The sequence below is a fragment of the Panthera leo genome, chromosome A2, assembly GCF_018350215.1.
Source record: "Panthera leo isolate Ple1 chromosome A2, P.leo_Ple1_pat1.1, whole genome shotgun sequence".
NCBI lineage: Eukaryota > Metazoa > Chordata > Mammalia > Carnivora > Felidae > Panthera > Panthera leo.
This window is the reverse complement of record NC_056680.1, coordinates 103335012-103350893: the sequence shown is the minus strand read 5'-3', so window position 1 is coordinate 103350893 and position 15882 is coordinate 103335012. Positions and strand designations below refer to the sequence as shown.

The window sequence follows — 15882 nt, the reverse complement described above, 5'->3', positions numbered from 1 at the left end:
GATTTTCTATTTGATTTCAGTAAACTTGTTAAAGGCCAAATTTTCTCTAACTACAAAATGGTCCAATTTCTCATCAGAGTTTATCTAAATCCGACCAAAATTTCTTTTTTAACACAGTGAACTAAAGCAATTGCTCTCATACATTCATACTGTACCTCTTACTGGTCTTCACAAGTGACGGTGAACCACTGTGAAAGATAAAATTTCAATATTCCTATTAAGGATATTCATATATATGACCTCATTTAAATGGTATAATATTCATTTATTCATTTAAATCTATGTACTAAGCCTTTCCTATGTGGACAGCACTACTGAGCACTGAAGAAATAATAATAAACAAGAATAGTCATAGCCCCTGCCCATTGGGAGTTTAAAGTCCAGTAAGTGAAAGAGGCATTGTTTACATAATGGATGGCACAAATGTAAAATTGCCTGTGTAAGGAGAGTTTTGGAGGCATGAAGTACATTATGGGTGCAAAGAGGGATCTAGGAATTAGAAAGGTCATTACAGGTGTCTGTGAGGAAGTAATACATGATATGACCTAAGAAATGTGAATAGAAGTTAATTCAGTCAAGAGGGAAGTAAAGAGCATTGCAGAAGAAAAAACAGTCCCACACTTGACTTGGACAGCACCTTCAGTGCAATATAATCCAGTTTATATCTGGAATATGTATATTCCAGTTGACTGTCATTTGACCTTTAACCAGATACTTGCTTCCCTTTCTGTCTGTTACATCCATGATTATTGAACCATCCTTTGTTTTTTTTTTATTTCTATAAATATCACTACTGAAGTAAATCTCTGAGCTGCTTGCTAGAGATCTTTTCAGTTGTTGCAAAATTGTAATAAAATGTTGACATGAGCTCGTGACTATCATCAAAAGTATTTATAACAGTCTTGGAGAACCCATTAAGATCACTTTTCTCAAAAGGACCCACCAGAGTTAAAGGGATGAAGGAACAGTACAAGCATGCTGGTGAGATCCTTTCTATTGTCCTAACCTTCTAGATTCTGAGCTTCAACTGGAAGGTGCTGCTGAGCTGTGAAAAACTGGGCTCATTTTCAGAATGCTCATATGTCAAAGTCCAATGGGTACTATATCCATTTTCTATTGCCACAATAACAAATGACTACAAATTAGCATCTTAAAACAACACCAATCTATTAACTTATGATTCTTTAGGTCAGAAGTCCAGGTACTGGGTGGCTTGGTTCCTCTGTTTAAGAGTCTCATAGGCTGAAATCAAGGTGTCAGCTAGCTGTGTTCCATTCTAGAGGCTCTGAGGCTGAATCTTATGAATTCATTCAGGTTGCTAAACAAAGTCAGTTTGTGTGGTTATAGGACTGAAATAACCTTTTTCAGGTTATTAGTTAACCCCAATTAATTAAAAAAAAATTCTGCCTCCTTCCCTTGTCATGTGTGCCCCCTCCATCTTCAGACTAGCAACAATGCATCAGGTCCTTCTCATACTTCAAATTGTTCTGACTTTTCTTTCAGCCCCATCTCTTCCATCTGCAGCCAGAGGAAGTCTCTACTTTTACAGGCTCATAGATTCTATCACCCAGATAATCCAGGATAATGTCTCTCTTAATGTCTTAATTATATCTGCAAAGTCTCCTTTGCCATAACATATTCATAGATTTCAGGGATTAGAGCACTGGCATATTTGGAGGCCTATTACTCAGCCATTTTAAAAGATGATTACTTTTGAGACATCTTGCCATCTGAGGTAAGAGCTGATAAAGGTAATGTGGGACTGTAGTGTGGGTCCTATCAGTGACTTCCTCCAGAGCAAGAGCACATGATTTGGCATATAGGGAATATCAGGTTCCCTCAGACAGGGGAACTAGATAGATGTTTACCAAAATCTTAAGGTTTTGGTTCAGGAATTCTAGAGATATGTGAGGAATTCATGATCATATATTGTCTTTTTCCTGCCAAGATTGAGATTGTTCTTGGACACATTTGCGTCTGTCTTTTGGCTAGAATATTATATTTCACTCAGGAGTCTCTATATGTTTGCCTACATATCTAGTAAGTTACTTGTAAGCCCTTGTGTTTATGGTCAGCGAAATTTTCTGAAAACCTTTTAGATATATAACTCCCCATTTGCTGAGAGCAGCTATTCTCAAACTTTTGGTCTTAGGATTCCTTTATACTTTTAAAAAGAATTGAGGATTCCAAACAGCTTTTTTTATAGGAGTTTTATCCACTGATTTTTTAATATATTGTAAATAAAAACTAAGAAAAATTGTAAATATTTATTATTTTACAAACTAATAAAACAATTTCATATTAGCCTAAATAGCATATTTTATGAAAAAGAACTAACATTTTCCAGAATGTATATACATATACAAATATATATGCATATATATATATGCATATATATGAAATGTTTATTTCTTTTTGAGAGAGAGAGAGAGAGACCATGAATCAGGGAAGGCCAGAGAGAAAGGGAGAGAATCCCAAGCTGGCTCTGGTCTGTCAGTGCAGCACTGGCTGTGGGGCTTGAACTCATAAACTATGAGATCATGACCTGAGCCAAAATCAAGAGGTGGTTGGTTCCTCAACCAACTGAGCCACGGGGCACCCTAGAACAAAAATATACTGAAGGAGAAGACTAGCATTGTTTTATTTTCTTGGAAAACTCTTTATTGTTGGATTTAATAGAAGATAAGCCATATTCTCATACCTGCTTCTATGTTCAGCCTATTGTAATATGTTATTTTGGTTTAAGTAACGAAGAAAATCCAGACTTATATGGATAAATAGTTGGAAAGGAGAGAATTCTTTAATAACTTTTCAGACAATTGTGAATATTCTTTGACACTAAAACTCTGTAACTGGCAGTTTTTAAAATGTTAGTTGGTATGTGGAACGTGATACCATATGAATGAACTTCTTATATGTCATTATATTAAAATCTATTGTTCTACTTTGCTTAAGTGGATCTTTTTGACACATAATGATTTTATAATATCATGCATTTGTCATTTGGACAATGTGTATTCACTGAATTATGCAGACCTTCCAAATGCTGACAAATTTTATTATAAAATAAAACAAAAGAATCATTTTAATTGATATCATCACCAAACTTTAAAAAGATTATTAAGTTATGAAGCTCTTAGTAACAGATACAAGTTTCCTAAATTCAAAAATTTTACTTGAAATTTCATCATTGGCAACAAATACTATCAGATATTTTTTTCTGTTTTCTTTTTTTTTTTTAAGATTTTATTTTTAAGTAATCCCTACACCCAACATGGGGCTCAAACTCACAATCCCAAGATTAAGAGTCGCTCTACTGAATGATCCAGCCAGGCATTCCTCAGATGTTTTTCTTGAAGTGATACTTAATTCATTTTCAGAGAAATGTCTGCCAATTGCCCAAGTCTGAATAACCTGTGTTTTTCTTTTAAGTAAAAATAATACTCCATGAAAAATGTCATTAGTTGCAGGGTTCATCATTTGTGTTACCATGGGGTTATCTGACTCAAAACAAATAGATCTCCAGTCAAGTCCCCCCCAAGGGGACTCAAGAGGACTTTTTATCTATGTATGCATATAGAGAAAAGGTCTAAGATAATTAAGAACATGTAATTATTAGAGATCATTTGAATTTACAATGGTATATTAACTATTGCTATGTAACAAGCAATCCCAATATTTGAAAGATTTTTTTAAAGTTTATTATTCTTTACAATACTGTGGTTTGGCCAAATGTTTCTGCTGGTTTTGCCTGAGTTCACTCATGCAGCCAATACAGTTGGAGGGTCATGTGTGCTAGAACATACATGATGGCCTCACTTGCATGTCAGACGTTGGTCCTTGTTCTCACTGGGAGCTTTGGTTTTCCTTTGGGTAGCCTTTCATCCTCCAATAGGCTAGACTAACTTTATTGCATGGTGATCTCAGAGCAAAATTTCAAGAAGGTGAAAGTAGAAATTGCCACATATTATTAGTCAAAGCAAGTCACAAAGCTTGATGGAAGGGCCTGCAAAGACTCTATGGCCATTTTTAATCTATCAATATGACCACTGAAGGTCGCTTTTAATATGACTATAACAAAGCTGAGAAGCTTCAAATCAAATAGTGACAAAATTTCTTGAAGTCAGGGTCTGACCTAGAACATGGAGGCAATGTATTCTCAAAAAGACAACACAAGTCTCAAGTGTGAAGTCCTCTTAAATACTGTTTGATTGCTTTGTAGAGCAGTGCTCAGAGAATGATGGGGAAATGGCAAAAGGGCACAAAGGTTCACACTGGCAAGAGGAAGAACAATTTCAGTATAAAAATAAATAATAACAATAATAATAATGGATTATATCCCATTAAATGAGTCCATGAGTCCATTAATTTATACTAATAAATAGAGGGAAAGAAGACTGTTCTTCCTTACAGTAGTTGGCCAAGTAATAAATGAAGAAGGAATATTGGAATTAGACAAATCACCATCTAACAACCACTTAATAATTCCTCTAGGCAAATATCATCAATAGATACTAAAACTAGTGGATGTAAGTTTGATGAGAAAAGGGGTATTGACAAGGTCTTAAAGTAAATCCCCATGAAGGCATTTTAGCTACAGCAAAGAGAAACCTGGCAAACATGACCTTAACCAAGTGATCCAAGTTAAGTTCACCAGTAATAGGAAAAACAAATGTCATGTGCCTCATGATAGTATGTACTGAGAAGAACAAAACATCACTTCTGTGATATTCTTGTCAAAACTATAGAGTTCGAATTTAATCAAGATGAAAAACCTCAGATAATACTAAGGTGAAGAAGATTTTACCAAAATAAATGAACCTCACTACTCAAAAATATCAAGGGAATAAAAGAAAAAGAATGATTTAGAAACTGTTGCAGACTCAGGGAAACTAAAAAGACATGAAAGTTAAATGCAACATATGTTCCTTGATTGGATCCTGTAATCTCATGTGTGCCCTAAAGGATATTAGTGAGACAATGAAATCTGAATGAGATTTTTTGGATTAGACAATAGTATTGTGTTGGTGTTAACTTTCTGATTTTGATAATTGTGCAATGGTGATATAAGAAAATGTATCCCTTAATAAGGAATATACACTGAAGTGTTGATGGTGCTTTAAAGTATTATAGATCTGCAACTTATTCTTAAATGTTTCAAAAATTTTAATACTTATATGCATATTTACATAGAAAATAACAAAGCAAGTGTGATTAAAATGTTAACATTTGCAGCATCTATAGGAAGGGTAATTCATATGGAAGTTTTTGTAGAATCTTTATAACTTAAAAGATTAAATAAATTAAAAGATTAAAAGATTACTCTTTTAATTAAATAATTCTTTAAATAATTAAAAGATTAAATAATTAAACAAATTAAAAGATTAAGTAAATAAACAAAATCAATTTTAAAACTACTCTTCCAAATAAAGAACCTAAATTATCTCTGTATGAACCAAAATATAAAAATGTATACAAAACTCTGGAAAGCCAATATCAAATTACTAAGTCTGCTACTATTAGTTATGTTTAGAACATTCTGATATCTCATATCCTAAAATAAGATAGGAACATTTTGACTGATACTTTTTAAGGCTAAGTTCTAAAATTCAAAGCTTAGTGAAGAGCAAAAGTTCAATTGCTAAAAAGCCACTGTGGATGAGATTGAAAGTGCATCAGAACATTGCCAACAACAAAAACAAAAAGAACATTGCCAATATAACATCTTAGAAGGCAATAAGAAATCTACAAAAAATAAGTGTTAGTTTGAGAAATGTAACAATTAAGAAAATCCATGCAAGTACAGAGATTTCAGAGATGCCTGAATTAGTCCAAATCCATTTCAAAATCCCCAGTAAATGTCAAGCCCTTTTGATTCACCTCTATATTGGCAAAGAAATAGATGATTGAAAAAACGAAACCTAAGTAGAAATAATAACCTACATATTGATTGTGTTGCAATAAAGTTTTCCATGGTTGGTTCTAAAAATAATTATGTTCCAGCGCCCGGATGGCTCAGTCGGTTAAGGGTCAGACACTTAATTTAGGCTCAGGTCATGACTGATTTTGGCTCAGGTCATTATTTCACGGTCCATTTGTGAGTTCAAGCCCCGCCCTGGACTCCATGCTGACTGTGCAGAGTCTGCTTGTGGTTCTCTTTCTCTCCCTCTTTCTCTGCCCCTTCCCCCTAGAAATAAATAAATAAAAATTTTTAAAAGCATAAAAATAATTATGTTCCCCTTACCAGAAAGGGACAAAAATCCCTGAAAAGGAAACCCCTGAATTATATTTAATGGTAAGGATCCTGGTAGGGCACCTTTTGGACTTGGGCTGGGGTTATGATCTCCCAGTTTGTGAGTTCAAGCCCTGCTTTAGGCTCTGTGCTGACAGCTCAGAGCCTGGAGCCTGCTTCAGATTCTGTGCCTCCCTCTCTCTTTACCCCTCCCCTGATTATGCTCTCTCTCTCTCTCTCAAAAATAAATAAACACTAAAGAAAATAAATTTTAATTAAAAAAAAGATCCTGGTGACTAAGACCAAAAAAAAAAATGAAAGATAAACACTCATCAGGTCATCCTTAATAAACATTTTTTTAAGTTTATTTATTTACTTTGAGAGAGAGAGAGAGAGAGAGAGCACATGTGTGTGCAAGCAAAGACAGAACAGAGAGAAAGGGAGAGAGAATCCCAAGCAGGCTCTGCACTATCAGCCTAGAGCCCAATGCAGGGCTGGTGCTCAGTCTCACCAACCATCATGACTTGAGATGAAATCAAGAGTCATAGGCTTAACTGACTAAGCCATCCAAGCGCCCGACGAAACATTTCTGTATTGAGTTTTTATCATTACTCAAAGAAAATTTTTAAAAATATTAGTACAGAAATGTTTTAATTATTGATAAATATTTTATAAATACTTTATATAAAATTACATTATTTAATACTCCTAATTATGGTAATACATGTACAAATGAAATATTATTACAGTGCAGGATAAAATGCAAACAACATTTTAGTTCATCTAAGATTCTAATTTATTTTCTGACAGGAGCCTAATTTATTGGCAACAACTTGCGTTTGTCATATAGATCAGATACGTAATCACTAATTACAATGAGATTTTAAGATTGCAAAGATGCAAATATGTATATAAAACCATGTTGAGTTAAAATAATGAACATCTTAAACATTGTTTTTATAGAGTTCAAGCAATGCTAAAAATTACCTGACTCCACAATTACCTTATTTGTATTATCTGAGTAAAATTTTAGGGATAAGCATTTAAGAGCAAGTAGATTTACTGTTCTTTAATGTCAGCTTAAATTGTAATTCTAAAACCCTTAATTAACTCCAAGACTTCAGACTTAATTAACTTTAAGACCTAAGGCTTAGAAATGTTTAAGTAATTAAAATAAATAGAAACTTCTTACAACAGAGGATGTGATACTTGGGAAGTAGGGACACTAGCAACAGTATAGTCACCACACAATAATTTTTACCTATATACTCTTATTTGTTATTCTTAATATTTTTAGGAGGATAAAACTAGTGGAGTGAAAATACTGTCTTAAATTATGCTTATAGGAATAATTATATTTTAAAACTAATGATTTAAACTTAAGTAGTATCATCTTATTATTGTGTCATATATGTATGTATATTTAAAATAAAAACATTTGGAGGGAGTAAGATTAAATTTTAAAAGAAGCTATGTATAACAGAGCAGCTGAGCACTGGTGGCTCACAAAGAAAATTGGTCTGTCAGTGTACAACCTGTTTTAAATATAAGGCTGCAAAAATATTTTTGTTTTCTTCATATTCTACCCAGATGTCAGGATTTTTGCTTAAACAGTGCATATGTGTACTATTAAAAAGGTTTATTGAATTTGACCTGCTTTGCCATATTTCATAACTATAAACAATTATAAGCAAACAAATAGGAAAATAAGGGATTTCTTGCTTCTATAAAGCAAACATTCCTTTGGTAGTTATAATGTATTGCTATTCTGGTTAGTAACACAGCCAACATTGTGGCTCTTTCTTGTTCTTTGGAACTGTGATTTTATCCAACAACAATTTCACTGTTGATCCAGGATAAGGCCCTAAATTACAAATAATAAAACTGACTAGGAGTTTCTTATGTCGAAATCATCTCTGGTACTCTCTTGAAGAAAAGACTCCCTCTCCTTTTAAGAAAGGATTGGTCTTGGAAAGGAGGGATACTACCAATAGTGAGTTAATATAGACTTCTTCATATTTTCTTAGTTAAATGAGGACAAGAAGCCCAATCCAATTAATCTCATTTAGGGAAAGTGTTATTAATACGAATATAATTTAGTAAGCACATAACTCCTCAGAATAGATGGAAGTGGACTCAAGTTCATGAATGTGGGCTGGCACAGTGACTCCCAACAAACTGACTTCTAAGAAACTTTTTATTCTATTTAAAATTTTAATTTTAAAATAGTTGGGCCCCTTCCTCTGTCTCTGATCAAAATGGAGAAACAAGAACTGAATTTTCTCTCCTTCCTGAAAAAACAAAAGACATACAAAATACATGAAGTTTTTAAGACATTGGATATTAGGCAATAAAAGAAAATGATCCTTGAGAGATGGAAAATAAATGAGATAAATCCCTTGATTGTTCCAAACAACTACTTTGATAGAGTTTCCACAGAATTGAGAACCAATAAATTGAATAAATTTAACAAGTCAGAATTTCTTGAAAGCCACAAACTACCAAAGCTCACTCAAAAAGAAATAGATAACTTGGATATTCCCCTACATATTAAAGAAACTAAATTTTTAGTTAAAAAATGTTCTGATAAAGAACACTCCAAGCCCAGGTGGCTTCACTGGTGAATTCTTCCAAATATCTAGAAGGAAACATCAATTACTCAGAAACTCTTCTAGAAAACAGAAAAAGAGAGAACAGTTTGTATTTTATTCTAAAAGAAAGAACATTACTGTGATACTAAAACTAGACAAAGATATTACAAATAAAGACCACAAATCACTATTTCTCAGGAACATAGATGCAAATATTCAAATTTTTAAAAATATTTTATTTTTGAGAGAGCAGGGGAGGGACAGAGAGAGAGGTGAACAGAAGATCAGAAGTGGGCTCCATGCTGACAGCAGCAAGCCCTATGCGGAGCTCTATCTCAGAAACCGGGAGATCATGACCTGAGGTGAAGCTGGACGCTCCACCGACTAAGCCACCCAGGCACCCCTTAAAACAAAATTTTAGCAAACCAAATCCAGGGATATATAAAATTAATAATAGATCATGAATAAGTAATGTTTATTCTAGGAATGTGAGATTGGTTTATCATTTGAAAGTCAATCAATGTAAGTTACCATGTGGTAAGTTCCTCTCCCTAAGGAGAAAAAAACAAAACAAAACCTCAAGGCAACCTGGCTGTACACAGAGTGACAACATCCCTCACGACCTTGTAACATGAGACCACTTAATCAGACTGCATGTCTGTGTTACCGTATATTGGAGACAAAGAAATAGAGAATGTATGAAAAAAACTATGCCACATGGCGTTCGGGACTCAGTTCTTCAGGTACGAACCCAACTGAGCACCACAAATAAACTTGCTTCCTGGAAAGTAAGCCTCAGTGTCAAAGAGAATCCTGCTACGTTATTTGGGAACTTGCCATGGTGTGTTTCCACCTCCTTTGCCCCCAGGGTATGAACCTCTGAGCGCTAGGAGAAGCAACCTCACCTGGTGCCAGTGGACCATTTGTTGCTTAAGAGATTAGCCTATACCAGTGCACAGGGGCAAATACCCTGTGTGTGCCCAAAGGAACCCATGAGGCCCAGGAACCAGCTTACGGAATGCTGCCCATCAGACTGGTAAGAAACCAGGTTGGTTTTGGCAGACCTGCCGCTAAGAGGCAGAAGGGGAACCTGATTATCCCCCCAGGTTGCCCTAGTAGTACCACAAGGGAAGAGGAACAAAGCCACAACTCTAAGGCGCTGAATGTAGGGCAATGGGTTGGAGTCCTTCTGTGAATGTGTTTGAATGAGACCGACAACAGAAAGGTTCCCACCTGACCAAAGGCTGAAGCGAGAGTTGAGTCCTGACAAGTCCTGATCCGAGGTTCCGTGGCAACCTCATACGGCTTAAGGCAGTGTCAGACTTCCCTAAGAGTCTGATCCAGGTCAGGGATTGAAACTGAACCCACCAATGCTAAGAGGTGCCTGAAATATCTCTGAGATGAGAGTGGCCGGAAACAGACAAAGCAACTGTGTGTCCTCTCCAAAATAGTCCCCCCTCCTTCCTCTTTTTTTCCCCTCATGTGTATCAAAGTTGTCTGTTAGGGGAAGGAAATGGGTGAAAAACAGAGTAAACTGACTCCCCTAGAGTGTATGATGAGGAATTTCAAAAAGGGATATTCAGGAAATTATGGTGTGAAATTAACTTCCAGAAAGCCCAGGACATTCTGTAAAATTGATTGGCCATCATTTGGGGTGGGCTGGCCCTCTGAGGGCTCACTTGATAAGGAACTAGTTGGCCCAGTGATCAGGGTCATTGCAGGGGACCCAGGACACTCTGACCAGTTTCCTTACATTGACTGTTGGCAAGACCTGATCCTATCTCGGCCACCTTGGCTAAAAGTCTCTATTGAAGAAAGCTGTAAAGTTATGATGTCTCGCGTCACGGCTTCTTCCAAATACTGGCCAGAAATTAAAAAGCCCATACTGTCAGGAGAACCTAAAGAAATCCCACCACCATATGCCCCACTGTACCCCTCACTGCCACCTGTGCCTCCCAGCAGCCCTCACTGCTGAAACCCTGTCAGAGTCTGCCCTTAGTCCCGAGGCCTCACCACCTCTAGCACCACCAGCCTCCCTGACCATGACTGAACCACCCGGACCACCAGTCTTAACCCCGCATATGCCTTCTGGACTGCACTAGAGAATCAGGCCAGCGGAGGCAGCCACTCCCTGCAGCAGCACCGGGGAGCTCTACAGATGTCACTGAGGGAAACCAGGGGACCCATCTATTATGATCAGGAAGGCCAGACCCAAGGAGGCCAGCGTGTTTTTGTGTCTGTCACTACAGAACTCTTAAATTGGAAGCAACATACCCCCTCCTATACGGAGAAACTCCAGGCTATGATCAACCTAATTCAGTCCATAATTCACACCCAAAAACCTACCTGGATGGACTGCCGACAACGTCTTCTAACCCTCTTCGATACAGAGGAGCATCACCGCATTACCTATGCAGCCCTAAAATGGTTAGAGAATGCCCCAGGTGGAACACTAGGCCCCCAGGCCTACAGTTGGGCTCACTTCCCTGGGGAGGACCCCAAATGGGATACAAATGACGCCAGTATAGATGGAGGGTTTGCAAGGACTGAAAGGTACTAATAAGCCCTTCTAAATGGCATGAGGATGGGGGGGGGGGGGCATAAATATAAGTAAAACATCAGAAGTGCTCCAAGGACTTGAGAAAAACCTGAGCCAGTTTTATGAGACACTATGTGAGGCATTTCGTCTCCACACCCCCTTTGATTCCGAAGCACCTGCTAACCAGGAGATAGTGCAGCTTTTGTAGGTGAGGCCCAGGGGGACATTCGGCACAAACCGCAAAAACCAGAGGGTTTCACCAGCATGCCAGTCAGTTGCTAGAAGTAGCAACCTAGGTGTTTGTTAACTGTGACCAGGTAGCACCGAAGGAAGAACGCCGAAAGATGCAAAAACAGGCAGACTTGTTAGCTGCTGCCTTGGTGGAGTGGTAGGAATGCTCCTAGAAAGGTGCCCCATGGGGAAAGGGCCAGAAGGTGGAACGACAGGGAGGGTCTCACCCTGAACCAAAATTAGGACAGAATCAGTGTGCTTTCTGCCGTCAGGAGGGCCCTGGAAAAGTGAATGCCCCCAGCGACTGGACAGTTCTCAGCAAGACCCAAGCAGAAAGAGGCCATGTGGTCCAGGGCCTGTACCAACTGGCCCCAAGCCTCATAGGGTCCCCAAAGATGATTCTGTGGGGATAACCACCATGGAGGACTATGAGGAGGACTAGGAAAGGCCGGGCTCTATTTTGCTAGGCCCTCAGGGGCCCATGGTCTGAATGAATGTGGCAGGTGGGGGTGGGGGGGGAGGGCAACCCATTGACTTTATGGTGGATGCTGGAGCAGAACACTCAGTAGTGACCCAACCCATGGGCCCCCTCTCACAGAGACAAGTGGGGCCACAGGCAGTCAGATGTGCTATCCTTTCTTGCTGACGGGGATACAATTTAGGTGGCTGTGAAGTCATCCATGAATTCCTGTACCTCCCCAACTGCCCCACAGCTTTAATAAGCCATGACCTGTTGGACAAGCACAGGCTTGGATAACTTTCAGCTCTTGGGGGCAGGCTGCTCTGACCCTATGGAAACCAGAAGCAAAGATTATGACTCTCACGATTCCCCAAGGAAAAGAGTGGCGTCTCTATAGTCTCAAGGAAGAAGCCCGGGCAGAGCCCACCCTCCAGAGACAATACTTTATCCCTCACAAGGCACAGAAAGAAATCCAAAAGCACCTGGAGAAACTTTTAAAGTATGGGATCCTCCTGCCGTGCCAGTCACCTTGGAACACACCCATCTTGCCTGTCCAAAAACCGGGCACAGATGACTATTGGCCAATTCAGGACCTGTGAGCAGTAATCCAGGTAACTGTCACCACACACCCATTGGTCCCGCACCCCTATACACTTTTGGGTCTCATTCTTGCTGAAGCTACCTTCTTCACCTGTTTGGACCTTAAGGATGCCTTTCTCTGCACCCACCTGGCCCCCCAGAACCAATTGATCTTTGCCTTCCAATGGGAGGATTCTAAAAATGGTAACAAGAGCCAGTTAACTTGGACCAGGTTGCCTCAGGGGTTCAAAAACTCCCCAACCATTTTCGGCACTGCATTAGCCCCTGACTTAAAAGGCTTCCCAGTGGATCAATATTGCTGTGTCCTGCTTCAGTATGTAGATGATTTACTGCTGGCTGGAAGGTCCCAGGAGGGCTGCATGGAAGGGACTCAGCAGCTCCTTACCCTCCTGTGGAAAACTGGTTACAATTCTCTAGGAAAAAGGCTCAAATCTGTCAGGAAAAGGTTAAATATCTCGGCTTCCACCTGTCCCAGGGGCAGCACTAACTCTGCCCAGAGAGAAAACAGGCTATTTGCTTGATCCCGGCCCCAACAACCCAATGCCAGGCTTGGAGTTTCTCAGGGCTGCAGGTTTCTATAGAATCTGGATACCTAACTTTTCAGTCCTGGCAAAACCCCTCAATGAGGCTACAAAGGCAGGGAGAGAGGGAACCCTGATATGGGAATCAGTACAGCAAAAGGCCTTCGAGGAAATAAAAGGAGCCCTTACTAATGCGCCTGGTTTAGGACTGCCAGACACAACCAAGCCTTTTTTTCTGCATGTCCAGGAGCACACTAGTATTGCAGTGGGAGTCCTAACTCAGATGTTGGGGTCGTGGCATCACCTAGTGGCATATCCCTCCAAGCAACTTGACTCCGCAGCCCTCTTAGTGTCTGAAGCTGATGAGTTAACCATGGGACAAGGATTGACAGTCCCAGTGCCACATTCAGTATTGACATTAATGGAATACAAAGAACAATAGTGGCTAACCCATGCCAGGATGGTCAGATATCATGGAATGCTTTGTCAGAACTCACACATTCACCTAGAAGTAGTGAGGACCCTGAACCCTGCAACCCTACTTCCTGTTGGGCCGGGCCAGCCAGACCATGACTTCATTGAAGTCATGGATGAGGTGTTCTCCAGCCGACCAGACTTAAGGGACCAGCCCCTCAAGGACCTCGAGGCTGAATATTTCACTGGTACTAGCAGTTTCCTAAAGAAGGGAGAGTACCTTGCAGGTTATTCCATAGTGACCCTGAATTCTGTCATTGAAACCGGGCCCCTGACAAAGGGGACTTCAGCACAAAACCAGAGCTCATTGTACTAACCCGAGCCCTCCAACTGGCGGCAGGGATATGTGTTAATATATACACAGACTCTAAGTATGCCTTCACCATCCTCCATGTACATGGGGCCTTATACAAAGAGAAGGGTCTAATAAACTCAGGAGGGAAGGACATAAAATATGCTAAGGAAATCCTTGAACTCTTAGACACTGTACGGGCCCCTAAAAGAGTGGCAGTCATGCATTGCCAGGGACATCAAAGGGGAGACACCACGGCTCCATGGGGAAACCATAAGGCAGACCAAGAGGCAAAGCTCGTGGCCTCCAAAGAAACAGTGAATCAGTGGCTTTAACCACTGCACTGTCCCCTAGTCCATTGGGCAGAAGGGGACCCTAATTACTCACAACATGAAAGTACTTGGTTTAAGACTGAAAATGGAAGCTACCTCCCATGTGAATGGTGGAATTTGAAGATGGCTGAGTAGCAATTCCTGAGGCTCTGATCCAACCTTTGTCAAGCAGTTCCATCAGGAAACTGACACTTGGCCAGACAGCCCTTGAGCCGATTTTAAGCCAATATTTCTACATCCCTCAACCCTCTAGCATAGCCTGGGCGGTATGTGAGTAATGTGAAAACTGCACCCGAAATAACCCACGTCAGGGACCCCAGGCCGCTCCTGGGTGCAGTGTTGGTGGAGCCCCATTTGAAAATGTGATGATGGACAGGGCACCTGAGTGGCTCAGTTGGTTAAATGTCTGGCTTCGGCTCAGGTCATGATCTCGTGGTCCGTGAGTTGGAGCCCCACGTCTGGCTCTGTGCTGACAGCCCAGAACCTGGAGCCTGCTTCTGATTCTGTGTCTCTCATTCTCTCTGCCCCTCCCCCACTCATGCTCTGTCTCTCTCACTCTCACAAACGAATAAATATTTTAAAAAATTTAAAAAAAAAGAAAGAAAGAAAATGTGATGGTGGACTTCACTGAGCTCCCCTGGGCTCAGGGCTGTAAATATCTGTTGGTCTTTGCGTGTACTTTCTCAGGATGAGTGGAAGCTTCCCCAGCTCAAACAGAAAAGGGGCATGAAGTAGCCTGACTTCTTCTAAGAGAAATTATTCCATGATCTGGGATCCCTATCACTATGGATTCAGATAATAGGCCAGCATTCATGGCTAAGGTGGTGCAGCTGGTGGCAGAAGGGCTAAAGATAACTGGGAAGTTACACATGGCATACCCACCCTAGAGCTCTGGGAAGGTGGAATGAATGAACTGAACCCTGAAGCTGCAATTAAGTAAACTACGCCAGGTGGGTACCTGCACTGGAACCAGATGTCACCTGGTCATACAAGAAAAGTGGGTACCTATCATGGAGGGCCCAAGGACTTTTGATATACCATGCAGAGGCTTAGATTTGGAGTAAGAATATTGACTCAGTGACAAATACACGTGTGAAAAAAACGGTTTATGTGCCTATACACCTGAGTTTTTATGCTCCAGTTGGAGCTGTGTTTCATGGGCTACTAGGAAAAAAGAAGACACAATAGCACTCCTTCAGAAGGGGGTTGCTACATCAGGTTGTCAATCAAAGGCCTGTAGCCCTGTTAATTTTACCATCATTAACCCAGGAGACTACAAGTGGCAATGGGGCACCCGAACTGGCATCCGGATCTATGGGCGGGGCAGAGACACAGAGACTGTACTGTATTTCAATAAGGTTACTACCACGCATCCAACCACATCCCATCAAGTCTTCTCATTCTATGAAGAAATAAAAAGTAGTCCCCCTCCCATTTCGGTCACAGCAAGGCATCTGTTTCTAAGCCCTGACACAGACTATAGCCCAGACCCTAAAGATCTCTTCATGCTAGGTATATGGGGCAACTGACATGGAGGATCAATGGCCATGGGAGGCCAGAGAATTAGATCCCCTCAAGCCTTCTAATGGAACAAAATACCCCAGTTCCAC

The 15882-nt window shown here is 40.0% G+C and overlaps 1 pseudogene; it reads right to left on the bottom strand.

The window, feature by feature from the left end:
- Positions 1-10124, bottom strand: part of LOC122213183 — a 47671-nt pseudogene extending 37547 nt beyond the window's left edge.
- Between the last annotated feature and the right edge of the window lie 5758 nt (positions 10125-15882).